A 9445-nucleotide genomic window follows, 5' to 3' on the forward strand; every position below is an offset into this window, starting at 1 on the left:
ATGCATATTGTACGATCAAGAATTTTGTGGGAAGCCGTTTCAAAAATTACACGATTAGCATAAATAGTGACAACAGCGCCCCCAGCCTCAACAGGTTAACCTGACCATTTTGAAGGGATGAGAAATAGCATTGTTTTAAATTATAATGTATTTAATTGCTTTTAAGAAAGTTTACAAATCAAGCAACATAACAAATAAGAATATAAACAAAGTACAACATAACAAAAGTCCCATAATAAAACTTTGGTATGTGTAACAGATATCTCAGACACATTAGTAAAGCCAATGTATGATTAAAGTCCCTTTTCTTTCTCATTTTAATAAATTGTACAACAGAGAAGGACAGTGCTAGGTGTCAAATCCTGACAATGCCCAATCTCATATTTATATGAGTAGGGCACCAGGTCAAGCATAAACCCTGGGTAGAGGGGCTCATTGAATGTGGTCTGGAATGTAAACAGGTGTGTCACTGTGTCAGAGGAGACTCTGTAGAAGGACAAAATGCCGGCCGGCCAGTTCAGATAAACCTACTCTTTTGGCAGGTTGGGAGTCTTCCTGGGGTTTAAGGGAGTTGGTGGGGGGTGGGAGAGGTATATCATCCTCTTCATTGTTGTGGCAGACAGAGTAACCATGCCAAGTGGTATATTCTCCAGAGCAGTTAAGACACCAGGATTTGTCATTGGATCCAAGTTAACAGAGACGGCTATGTCTTTTTCTGCTGATATCTTTATGTCACCCCGAACTTAGTCTCAATCCTATTCCACTGTACACCCCAAGCTAAGTCTCAATCCTATTCCACTGTACACCCCAATCTTAGTCTCAATCCCATTCCACTGTACCTCCCAGTAATATCGTCCACTCAGACCGTCTTTACACAGCACCTGTGGCCAGTGTTCAAACCTCTCTGGATGATCAGGATATTGTTGATTATTTTCCATCACCCTCACCTGTTCGTTCCTCTCAGAGGGAGAGAGACGTCTGTGTGCTGTGTCTGGGTCCAGTGTGAGCTTGCAAGCATACTTCCTAAGTAGTCATGGTTTCACCCAGAACTCTTCATTATGGTCCACATCGATTTTCTCCAGTCTACATTGTGGATCTTCCAGTCTAGCTGAAAGAACCTTCAAGCCTGATTCTCCTGGGTGATTGAAGCTCAGGTCCAGCTCTCTTAGATGGGAGGGGTTGGACCTCAGAGCTGATGCCAGATAACTGATGCCAGTCCTCCTCTGTCACGCCACAGAATGATAGCCTTAGTATCTCTAGTTTACAGTTGGATTCTGCAGACCAGCAGAGAGCCATTTCCCTTCTGTATCGTGCAGGTCATCGTGACGCAGGTCCAGTTTTCTCAGGGAAGAGAGGCTTGCCTTGAGAGCTGATGCCGACACTTCACAACATTTCTTGGTCAGGGAACATCTGTGTAGCCTTAGTGTCTCCAATTTAGAGTGTGGACCTTTCAGTGAAGTAAGGAGGATTGTCATTCTGCCATCATCATCATGATCATAATAATAATCATAATCCTCATGATCATCATCATCAAACAGTTTAAAGTTCCTCAGGTCAAGCTCTCTCAGTGGTGAGTCTGCAGATTGGAGAATGGAAGCCAGTGATTCACATAGCTTGCATGTGAGTGTGAGAGTGAGAGTGAAGCCAGACAGCCTCAGTGTCTCCAGTTAAAGGTTTGGATCTTTCAGTGAATCAAAGATAATATTCAGTCTGTGCTCCTCAGCATCATTAACCCCACTGTCATAATAAAAATCATAATTATGCAGTGTCACTCTGACACTCAGGTCAAGCTCTCTCAGAGGTGAGTCTGCTGATTGTGAATGGAGGCCGGTGTTTCACAGTACTCCTCAGAAGGTGTAAAGTCAGGCAGTTTTGCCTTCCTACATTTCCTCACAGCTGGGCTCAGTCTCTCACACCGCCTCTTCTGATATGTTATATTTCCTCATATCAATCTCATCCAACACACACCTTGACATCAGCAGTGCATTGGCAAGTGCTGAGAAGTTTGTTCTGAAAATGCTGCGTCTGTTTGATATCCTGACTCGAGGAAGTTCTGTATGTCCTCATGTGCAGAGTTGTCTTTCATCTAAGTCAAGCAGAGGAGGAGATTGATGTACCTATCAGGTGAGACATTCCTTATGGAAGGCTCCCTGAGGTATTCCTTAGTTTCCTCAAAAGCATCTGAGCAGTTCAGTGTCTGTGGAAGTAGGCCTTTTAGAAGACTCTGATTGGATCCCACTGAGATGCCAAGAAAGAAGCAGAGGAACAGGTCCAGGTGTCCATTATCACTCTCAAGGCTTTATCCACAATCATCTTTAGCAACTCATTCAAGGGAAGCTCTGTAGACACATTCTTCATAAAAGACTCCAGGCTCTTGATGTTCTTGGTGTCATGACTGGCCTGTTTGGGTCAGGTTATCTTTCACACCCACCAGTGGGGAAGAGATCGAGAGGTATGGAGATGTTTTTTTTTATTACACCTCACGCCCATTAGAAATCTTAAGGCAGCAGACAAAATCCCCTTTTCCTCTCAGTATGGATGAATGGAATGTATGATGGGCCTATGGAGAACCTACCCCAGAACAGTAACATGCAATAAATGGACTTTGGGACAATATGTTTTGTCAGCCAATATGGTAGCAATGACGATAGATGGAATAGGAAAATGAATGTCATTTTTGTTATGTTATTAAAAGTTAAATGACGATGTTATAACGAAAACAACATTCTAACTTGAAGAGTTTTCACCATATGTACCTGACGTGTGCATAATGTACATTGTGTGGAAAATGTCCAGATCAAAGAGAATGTTTTTGTAAAGATGAAATGTGAAGTTAGTTGTCTATATTGGATTTAAGTACAATCCAGACCTTGCCTCGTAATTAGTTAAGCCCAGAGAATTTACCCTAAAGATGTAAACGCCCATTTCTGACCCGAGGGTATAAAACATGCAAGTTAATTAAGAATTAACATTATGACTAGGGACCACGAGCCGCAGCCACGGTCCAATTAGTTGTAACCCCAAAACGCAACACGAGGCTGAAGAAGACAAAGGAAAATTTTTGTGTCTAAGAGGGTGAATTCAAGCAGGACCACCGTTTATTCTCTCCAAGGAATCGTGTGTCTACACTGCTTTCATTCCCACGCTGGAACCACCTGGCAGACTAGCCGTCCTCAGAAGACCCCTCTTTCAGAACAAGGGCGAGGAAACAGACCACTAAGAGAAAGGACACTGACATAGTGAGGACAATCAGAGAGTTACACCCGGTAAAAGAAGAAGTGCCGTCATCAGAGGAGAAGGCGAAACAAGTCCACGAAGTGACACCACATCGGAGGGCGACCTTCGACACGTAATTACATCATTATATTCTAACCCATAAGCAGGGTTAGAATATAACCTAACCTTCTGGGCAAGGTTAGGGTTAAACTAAGCATAGTTTACAAATGTACCCAAGTGTGCTTTTCTCTCATGTACTCTATCTCTTTCTCTCTCTTTTGAAATCCCCATTTTGTGTGACACGCATCATATTGTGTTGACCCGCTAGGGATGTGTTTCAGTGTACTAAGTTCTAATCAATAGCTCAGACTGTGTGTATGTGTATCATATATTATAATTTTAGCTTGTTAGTAAATAAAGATTCAACTCAATTGGTGTGGTACGGACTTATTTAGTGAGACTCGGGTTTGTGCAGATTCCCGGATTATGCGACGTTCAGAACGAGACTGTAGAGGATATTAATTAATTTGCGACTGTTGTAAAATCGATATTCTAATATTCTTTGAGTTAATTTGGGAAATAGAAACTCACCCATGGTGCCTCAGGTTACTGACTTAATAATTACCTGATTAATTTAATCACATTCATATAAACAGTTAATCATTTGCTGAACAGCTGTCGTCACATTAATCAATCCAACGTTATGACATTGGTCACACAGCAGTTTAACATATAAAGAGCAACAAGAAACTCCTGAAAGCTCGGGTGAACAAAGCAGTACACCATCATCTGATAACACAAAGACACCTTTTTAAGGATTTATATGCAAAACCCAGAGTACACAGATGCTTCACTGATATCAATTCCACACTGTCTCAGGTCATCCTCACATAATATGTTATTCCCTTTACCAGCTCATCAAATGCCAGCTGCCCCAGTTTGAGAATGATTCCTTTGTTTGTTTCCATGATTCTTTGTGGATCATGCTCATTTTGCCCATCATACTTCTTATTCTTTAGGTTTGTCTGAATAAGCACAAGGTGAGTGTACATCTCAGTCAGAGTTGTGATCTCATCACTCATCTTCACACAACATGTCCTCAAAAACCAATGCAGTAATCCAACAAAAGACTGGTATGTGACATATGATGTAGACACTCCTCATTCCCTTTATCTGTGACATGATTCTACTGGCCAGCTACTTTTCACTGAATCGCTGAACCACTGAACCCCTTCCTGAAATATTCCTCTTTCTGTTTGTCTTTGAACCCTCGTACTTCCGTCCTTTGGTTAGGAACCTCACAGGGTATGAGATTGGCAGCTGCTGGTCTGGATGTTATCCAGAGGAGAGCTTTGGGAAGCAGATTTCCTTTGATAAGGTTTGTCAGCAACACATCCACTGATGACATCTCTGTTAGATCACTCAACTTCTTGTTCTGCCAAAAATCTAATGGAAGTTTGCTTTCATCCAGACCATCAAAGATGAACATTACTTTACGGCCAAGATAGTGTATTTGTGTTGGTTATCTCTTTAAGTTCAGGATGGCAATAATGTATAAGTTCTTGAAGACTGTACTGGTCATTTTTTTAATCAAATTCAGCTCTCAGAATGGGAGCACAAAGATCAACATCCTGATACGCTTTTCCGTCCGTCCAGTCAAGGATCAACTTTTGTACAGAGACTGTTTTCTCGATGCCAGTGATGCCCTTTGTCATTACAGTTCTGATGGGTGCCTTTTGTCCACCTAAGGGTTTGAAAATGTCATTGCAGTTCATTGGAATACATGGTGGTTTGTTTCTCCTGGATTAATTTTCTAACATCTGAAACTCATGTTCTTTATTAACCCTCCCACTGTCACCCACTGTGATGTAGAGCTGTGTGTAAATACTTGCAAGGAGTGTTTGATCTGTTGACATACCTTCAAACACAAATGCAAACCTCTCCTTTAGACTGGCTTTATGTTTCTCTTTAACTCTCTGTATAATGTCACCCACTTTCATCTGTGCAGTGCTCCTGGTCTGATGATCATGGTTCATGGCTGGCGACGTAGCTCCACCCAGCTCCTGGACCAAGACAGGTTCTGTCTTCAGTAGGATCCTGTGGAAGGCTGATTTGACTTTTATTCCCCCTGAATTTAAGGCCTTGAACAGCTCCCTCATTTGTTCCTCTCTGGTCCGGGCAGTGTGAATGTTTGAATACACCTCTTCATGGATCATACACTTCTGGAGCAGGTGATCTGCTATGGGCATCACCGTGGAAAACCTCTGACTGAGATCTGTACCTGTCCACAGACTCAGCGTTCCTCTCTTCTCTTCTCTCTTCTGTGCCCCCATCTTCTCTCTCCTTTTGTGTCTCCTCTTCTTTCTCCTTCTCCTCTGTTCTTAGGTAGTACCCTCCATATCTCTGTATACCCAGTATCAATACGAAACCTTTCTCGTAACAGTAATGCACTTTTCACAGTGTGGTGTTGTGGTGCTCAACTTTGACTCTCTGCCTTACATTCAGTCTCTCTAGAGAATTGTTGCTCCATTATTGGGACAGCCAGGGTTCCTCTCTTCTTTCTTCAGTGTCCCCCTCTTCTCTCTCCTTTTCTGACTCCTCTTTTCCCTTCTTTCTCATTCCCCGCCTTCATTTTTAAGGTAGTGCCCTCAAAATCTCTGTATCCCCAGTCTCAATACAAAACAATTCTTGTAACATGAATACACTTTTCACAGTGTGGTGTTGTGGCGCTCAACTTTGACTCTCTGCCTTATTGTCACTAAGAGCGGGGAGTGTGTGGGCAACCCATTTGAGCAAACAGGAAACCAGCTATGCTGGTTGGGTGAGAGAGAGGGGGGGGGGTTGAGAAAGAGTGAGAGACCACTTCCAATTTTGTCAAGTGTGTTTATGTCTATATATGGGTTGCAGCCTATACCAGGTTTTTTTATTGGCCCTCCAATGCGTTGCATAGCACCACCCCATTTGATGCACACACACACAACCATTCACATTCCTTCACACTCTTCACACATGCTGCTGCTACTCTGTTTATTATCTCTGCATAGTCATTTTTCACCTACCTACCTACCTGTACATATTATCTCAAGTACTTCGACTACACCGTACCCTTGCACATTGACTAGGTACCGGTTATTGTTTTTTTATTGTGTTACTATTTTACCTTCAGTTTATTAAGTTTATTGTCTTACTTACTTTCTTTAAACATACTTTTTTTAGGGCTCGTAAGTAAGCATTTCACAGGAAGATCTACACCTGTCGTATTCGGCACATGTGACAAATAACATTTGATTTCATTTTGACTTGATAGTCTAGGAAAGCAACATGGTTCTGCAATATGTTGTTCATAGAACTTACAGTGAAACTACAAGACACAATTCAGAAGCCAAATAGGAAAATTAAAAATAGTCCAGATATCATGGCACGGTCATAACATTCATGGAATATACAGGTAAATGTAAGTGACTGTATGACATTAGTCTGTAATAGCATGTTTTCTCCCTCCGTCTCAGAGCTTAAAGGGATACTTTGGGATTTTGGCAATGAGGCCCTTTAGCATTTGGAGACAGTGCCAGGGTTGACAAACTGAGAAATAGGGCCACATCCATATTTTGACAGACAAGTTTTAGAGATTGTTTCCCTTCCATGTTCTGCAAATATGGACAACCAAATACTTCAAGAGGAACTTTAATGTTCCCTCAACACATCAAAAGAACAAACATTTATAAATACAAAATAAAAAATATTTTCTGGTTTATGAGGTCAGCATACGGCCATGACTAGATTCATTTTATAGTAAAGAAGCAAGATAGGAGAGTGTGAATAATGACGCCGGAGAGGATGGCTGCCGTTTTACGGGCTCCTAACCAACTGTGCTATTTTGTTCGTTTTGTTTTGCATTGTTTGTAAGTTATTTTGTACACAAAGTTGTTGCTGCTGTCTCTTATGACTGAAAAGGGCTTCTGGACATCAGAACAGCGATTACTCACCTCGAACTGGACACAGATGTTTTCTTTAATGAGTAAGACGCAAAGGACATACTGATTTCCAGAGATCAGCCCCAAATCCACATCATTCACGTGAAGAAAAAGGCGGAGATACAGAGGGAGAAGGTCGGGGTGCCTTGTGAGAATTCGGGGGCAAGTGGGTAAATTATCACTACCGTTGGTTCTATTGGCCAACGTACAATCACCGGAAAACACACTCGGTGATCTACGGTCGAGACTATCCTACCAACAGGACATTAACCTGTCTAGGATGAGGGTGCCGCTAGCGGCACTCCCCCCCCACCCCCACTGAAAAACCAGTGCCGCGAAATTCAAAAAAATTTTTTTTTTTAAATATTTAACTTTCACACATTAAAGTCCAATACAGCTAATGAAAGACACAGATCTTGTGAATCCAGCCAACATGTCCGATTTTTAAAATGTTTTACAGGGAAGACACAATATGTAAAGATGTACATCTATTACCTAAAAACACATTAGCATAATCCACCATCTTTTATTTGTCCACCAACACCAGTAGCTATCACCAATTCGGCTAAACTAAGATATTTATAGCCCCTAACCAAGAAGAAAACTCATCAGATGACAGTCTGATAACATATTTATGGTATGGGATAGGTTTTGTTAGAAAAAAGTGCATATTTCAGGTAGATGGCATAGGTTACAATTGCACCCACCGTCACAAATGGACTAGAAAAACTACATTGAGCAACGTGTTTACCTACTTACTAATCATCAAACATTTCGTAAAAATACACAGCATACACTAATCGAAAGACACAGATCCTGTGAATACAGACAATATTTCAGATTTTCTAAGTGTCTTACAGCGAAAACACAATAAATCGTTATATTAGCATAGCACATAGCACATAGCAGCCCAGCATTGATTCTAGCCAAAGTGAGCGATAACGTCAACATCGCCAAAATGTATTAATTTTTTCACTAACCTTCTCAGAATTCTTCAGATGACACTCCTGTAACATCATATTACACAATCCATATAGAGTTTGATCGAAAATGTGCATATTTAGCCACCAAAATCATGGTTAGACAATGTGAAATGTAGCCCAGCTGGTGAGAAAATGTCCGTGCGCCATATTAGACAGTGATCTACTCTTATACATAAATACTCATAAACGTGACTAAAAAATATAGGGTGGACAGGGATTGATAGACAATTTAATTCTTAATACAATCGCGGAATTACATTTTTTAAATTATCCTTACTTTTCAATACAGTTTGCGCCAAGCGAAGCTACGTCAAAAAACATGGCGTCCTAAGCCACTAACATTTTTCGACAGAAACACGATTTATCATAATAAAAATGTCCTACTTTGAGCTGTTCTTCCATCAGTATCTTGGGCAAAGGATCCTTTCTTGGGTCTAATCGTCTTTTGGTGGAAAGCTGTCCTCTTGCCATGTGGAAATGCCAACTGCGTTCAGCATGAACTGGAAGCGTGCCCAGCAATTCACAGCGTTTCAGAAATAAATGTCCCAAAATCGCACTAAACGGATATAAATTGCTATAAAACGCTTTAAATTAACTACCTTATGATGTTTTTAACTCCCATAACGAGTAGAAACATGACCAGAGTAATATTACTCCCTCCACTAATGCTTGGAACAAGTGCGGGTCGATGTCCTCCAGGCGCATTACGCAGCAAGAAAAGAGTTCCTAGCTACAGGGTTTTTTAATTTGTAGTGCCTGTGAACGCGCAATCGACCCCATTCAAATCGTCATCATGTAAAGGCATCCAGGGGAAGACGTAAGCAGTGTCCGTATACTCATAGCAATAACTGCGGCCTTTGAACTGACTCCAGATCAGGGGCCAAAATTTCTGAAATCTGACTCCATGTCAGGGAAATTGCTGTAGAATGACTTCTGTTCCACTTAGAGACAAAATTTCAACTCCTATAGAAACTATAGACTGTTTTCTATCCAATAATAATAATAATATGCATATTGTACGATCAAGAATTTTGTGGGAAGCCGTTTCAAAAATTACACGATTAGCATAAATAGTGACAACAGCGCCCCCATCCTCAACAGGTTAAAAACTGTAATATCTAACGTTTCACCGAGTCATAACTGAATGACAACACAGATAATATAGAGCTGGCTGGGTTTTCTGTTCATTTGCAGGACAGAGCAGCTACGTCTGGTAAGACGAGGGGCGGGGGTGTGTGTCTATTTGTCAATAACGTCACATCTGCTGTCTTC

At 41.3% G+C, this 9445-nt stretch overlaps 2 pseudogenes; both read right to left on the bottom strand.

The window, feature by feature from the left end:
• Positions 1–281: 281 nt before the first annotated feature.
• LOC129852924 (ribonuclease inhibitor-like) lies at positions 282–3811 on the bottom strand (annotated as a pseudogene).
• Positions 3483–5934, bottom strand: LOC129852809 (NLR family CARD domain-containing protein 3-like; annotated as a pseudogene).
• Between the last annotated feature and the right edge of the window lie 3511 nt (positions 5935–9445).

This window comes from Salvelinus fontinalis, chromosome 4 (assembly GCF_029448725.1).
Source record: "Salvelinus fontinalis isolate EN_2023a chromosome 4, ASM2944872v1, whole genome shotgun sequence".
Lineage (NCBI taxonomy): Eukaryota > Metazoa > Chordata > Actinopteri > Salmoniformes > Salmonidae > Salvelinus > Salvelinus fontinalis.